The following is a 5,015-nucleotide window of genomic DNA, read 5'->3' as shown; positions in this document are numbered from 1 at the left end:
TACCCGTCTGATTGGACAGCTCCTCAGGAGGAAATGCAAGTGATTTGTTTGAGGTGGGGTTTTGTAAAAAAAAATATTTAAAAAAAGTTTCTCTAATTTATTCTTTGGCCACCAATACGAGTATAGGATGAGTCAACACCACTATTTGGATATGAATATGAACTTTTAAACTTCATTTAAATTTTTAATTGAACCTTTAACTAGGCAAGTCAGTTAAGAACAAATTCTTATTTACAATGACAACTTACCCCGGACAACACTTGGCCAATTGTGCGCCGTCTTATGCTACCCCCAATCACAGCCGGTTGTGACACAGCCTGGAATCAAACCAGGATCTGTAGAGATGCAGTGCCTTAGACCACTGTGCCACTTGGGAGCCCTCATACTCTGTTTTCAAAATACCACTCTTTATACCCCTCAAAAGAAGTCATGTCAAACTGTAGAATTGCAGGAAATTAGTTTTAAAATGTTAAATTCCAGGAGAGGACCCCTGGACACCCTGCCTACTGTTTTTCCCAAGCAATATCTGCACCACAATTTTGCCCTTGGCTCAAAGTAATGGGCAATCAATCATAACAGATTATTCAGACCTGCAGACCTACTAATCACTTATTAGGGTTTCACAGCAAAGCAAAACCTATTTTTATTCTATGAATAATTGTTCCTTGACTTAATAAATCATTCAAGCATGGATTGGCAACTTTTCAAATTTGGCACACAGACTAGAGGCCATGACTAACTTGGTCAAAAATAATGCCACAGATTGGCCTATAAGGGGTTGCTGTTATACGCGGTCTCACTTCAATGCTCATATCCGTCACCCCGTTTGACTTAGAGACTTAACTTTGTATGTGCAGTGCATTCGTAAAGTATTCAGACTGCTTGACTTGTTCCACATGTTTTTAGACATTTTTGAAAGTGTATTAAAATAAAAACTGGGGAGAAAAAAAATCACATTTCCATAAGTATTCAGACCCTTAACTCAGTACTTTGTTGAAGCACTTGGCAGCAGTTACAGCCTCAAGTCTTCTTGGGTATGAGCTTGTTGCAACACCTGTATTTGGGGAGTTTCTCCCATTCTTCTCTGCTGATCCTCTAAAACTCCGTCAGGTTGGATGGGAAGTGTCTGCACAGCTATTTTCATGTCTCTCCAAAGATGTTAGATCGGGTTCAAGTCCGAGCTCTGGCTGGGCCACTCAAGGACATGCAGAGACTTGTCCTTACGGTCATTGTCCTGTTGGAAGGTGAACCTTCGCCCCAGTTTAAGGCACTTAGCCCTCTGGAGCATCTTTCCCTCAATCCTGACTAGTCTCGCAGTCCCTGCCGCTCAAAAACATCCCCACAGCATGTTTCCTCCAGACGTGACGCTTGGCATTCAGGCGAGAGAGTTCAATCTTGGTTCCATCACACCAGAGAATCTTGTTTCTCATGGTCTGAGAGTCCTTTCGGTGCCTTTTGGCAAACTCCAAGTGGGCTGTCATATCCCTTTTACTGAGGTGTGACTTCCGTCTGGCCACTCTACTATAAAGGCCTGATTGCTGGAGTGCTGCGGAGATGGTTGTCCTGGAAGTTTCTCCCATCTCCACAGAGGAACTCTGGAGCTCTGTCAGAGTAACCAGTGGGTTATTTGTCATCTCCCTGACCAAGGCCCTTCTCCCCTCTTTGATCAACTCTAGGAAGAGTCTTGGTGGCTACAAACTTCTTCTATTTAGGAATGATGGAGGCCACTGTGGTCTTAGGGACTTTCAATGCGGCAGAAATGTTTTGGTACCCTTCTCCAGATCCGTACCTCGACACAATCCTGTCTCGGAGCTCTTACGGACAATTCCTTTATAGACAGGTGTGTGCCTTTCCAAATTATGTCCAATCAATTGAATTTATCACAGGTGGACTCCAATCAAGTTGTAGAAACGTCTCAAGGATGATCAATGGAAACAGGATGCACCTGAGCTCAATTTTGAGTCTCATAGCAAAAGGTCTGAATACTTACACTACCGTTCAAAAATTTGCTGTCACTTAGAAATGTCCTGGTTTTTAAAAGAAAAGCAAAAAAAAATGTCCGTTAAAATAACATCAAATTGATCCGAAATACAGTGTAGACATTGTTAATATTGTAAATGACTGATTTTTAATGGAATATCTACGTAGGCGTACAGAGGCCCATTATCAACAACCATCACTCCTGTGTTCCAATGGCATGTTGTGTTAGCTAATGGAGTTTATCATTTTAAAAGGCCAATTGATCATTAGAAAACCCTTTTGCAATTATGTTAGCACAGCTAAAAACTGTTGTTCCGAATAAAAAAGCAAATTAAACTGGCCTTCTTTAAACTAGTTGAGTATCTGGAGTATCAGCATTTGTGGGTTCAATTACAGGCTCAAAATGGCCAAAAACAAAGATTTTCTTCTGAAACTCATCAGTCTATATTTGTTCTGAGAAATGAAGGCTATTCCATGAGAGAAATTGCCAAGAAACTGAAGATCTCGTACAATGCTGTGTACTACCTTCACAGAACAGCACAAACTGGCCCTAACCAGAATATAAAGAGGAGTGGGAGGCTCTAGTGCACAACTCAGAAAGAGGACAAGTACATTACATTGTCTAGTTTGAGAAACAGACGCCTCACAAGTCCTTAACTGGTAGCTTCATTAAATAGTACCGGCAAAACACCAGTCTCAACATCAACAGTGAAGAGGCGACTCTGGGATGCTGGCCTTCTGTCTCAGTATGTGTAAACCATGTAATCCTCAGCAATCTACACACAATACCCTATAATGACAAAGCGAAAACAGGTTTATAGATTTTTTTGCAAACATAACTTATTTTCATACAGTACAAGTCCAAAGTTTGGACACACCTACACATTAAAAGGGTTTTTCTGTATTTTTACTATTTTCTACATTGTTGAATAATAGAAAATATATTAACTATGAAATAACACATGCAATCATGTAGGAACAAAAAAGTGTTAAACAAATCAAAATAGATTTTAGATTCTTCAAAGTAGCCACCTTCTTGGCATTCTCTCAACCAGCTTCACCTGGAATGTTTTTCCAATGGTCTTGAAGGAGTTCCCACATATGCTGAGCACTTGTTGGCTGCTTTCCTTCACTCTGCGGTCCAACTCATCCCAAACCATCTCAATTGGGTTGAGGTTGGGTGATTGTGGAGGCCAGGTGTGTTAGGACATTGTCCTGTTAAGAACAATTATAGTCCCACTAAGCGCAAACTAGATTGGGTGGTGTATCGCTGCAGAATGCTGTGGTAGCCATGCTGGTTAAGTGTGCCTTGAATTCTAAATAAATCCCTGACAGTGTTACCAGCAAAGCACTCCCACACAATTACACCTCCTCCATGCTTCACGGAGGGAACCACACATGCAGAGATCATCCGTTCAACTACTATGTGTCTCACAAAGACACAGCGGTTGAAACTAAAAATCTAAAACGTGGACTCATCAGATGTCCATCACTCGTGTTTCTTATCCCAAGCAAAACTCTTCTTCTTATTGGTGTCCTTTCTTTTCAGCAATTCGACCATGAAGGACTGATTCACAGCGTCTCCTCTGAACAGTTGATCTTAAGATGTGTCTGTTACTTGAACTCTGTGAAGCATTTATTTGGGCTGCAAATTCTGAAGCTGGTAACTCTAATCAACTTATCCTCTGCAGCAGAGGTAACTCTGGGTCTTCCTTTCCTGTGGCGGTCCTCATGAGATCCAGTTTCATTACAGCGCTTGATGGTTTTTGCGACTGCACTTGAAGAAACTTTCAAAGTTCTTGAAATGTTCCGCATTGACTGACCATGTCTTAAAGTAATGATGCACTGTCATTTCTCTTTTCTTAGTTGAGCTGTTCTTGCCATAATAGGGACTTGGTCTTTTACCAAATAGGGCCATCTTCTGTATCAAATCAAAATGTATTCGTCACATGCGCCGAATACCACAGCTGCAGAGACCTTACAGTGAAACGCTTCCTTACAGTTTTTCACAATTCCTGACATTTAATCCGAGTAAAAATTCCCTGTCTTAGGTCAGTTAGGATCACCACTTTATTTTAAGAATGTGAAATGCCAGAATAATAGTAGAGAGAATGATTCATTTCAGCTTTATTTTTCATCACATTCCCAGTGGGTCAGAAGTTTAAATACACTCAATTAGTATTTGGTAGCAATGCCTTTAAAATTGTTTATCTTGGGTCAAACATTTCAGGTAGCCTTCCACAAGCTCCCCACAATAAGTTGGGGGAATTTTGGCCCATTCCTCCTGACAGAGCTGGTGTAACTGATTCAGGCTTGTAGGCCTCCTTGCTCGTGTAGGCTTTTTCAGTTCTGCCCACAAATCTTCTATAGGATTGAGGTCAGGGCTTTGTGATGGCCACTCCAATACCTTGACTGTGTTGCCCTTAAACCATTTGCCACAAAATTGGAAGTATGCTTGAGGTCATTGTCCATTTGGAAGACCCATTTATGACCAAGCTTTAACTTCCTGACTAATGTCAGGAGATGAGATGTTTCAAAATATCCACATAGTTTTCCATCCACATGAAGCCATCTATTTTGTGTAGTGCACCAGTCCCTCCTGCAGCAAAGCACCCACACAACATGATGCTGTCACCCCTGTGCTTCACAGTTGGGATGGTGTTCTTCAGATTGCAAGCCTCCCCCTTTGTCCTCCAAACATAACGATGGTCATTATGGCCAAACAGTTCTATGTTTGAGACCAGAGGACATTTCTCCAAAAAGTACGAACTTTGTCCCCATGTGCAGTTGCAAACCGTAGTCCGGCTTTTTTATGGCGGTTTTGGAGCAGTGGCTTCTTCCTTGCTGAGCGGCCTTTCAGATTATGTCAATATAGGGCTTTTTTTTACTGTGGATATCGAAACTTTTGTACCTGTTTCCTCCAGCATCTTCACAAGGTCCTTTGCTGTTGTTCTGGGATTGATTTGCACTTTGCGCACCAAAGTACGTTCATCTCTAGGAGACAGAACGCGTCTCCTTCCTGAGCGGTATGACAG

Source organism: Oncorhynchus gorbuscha, linkage group LG02 (genome assembly GCF_021184085.1).
Source record: "Oncorhynchus gorbuscha isolate QuinsamMale2020 ecotype Even-year linkage group LG02, OgorEven_v1.0, whole genome shotgun sequence".
Lineage (NCBI taxonomy): Eukaryota > Metazoa > Chordata > Actinopteri > Salmoniformes > Salmonidae > Oncorhynchus > Oncorhynchus gorbuscha.
This window is presented reverse-complemented; position numbering follows the sequence as displayed.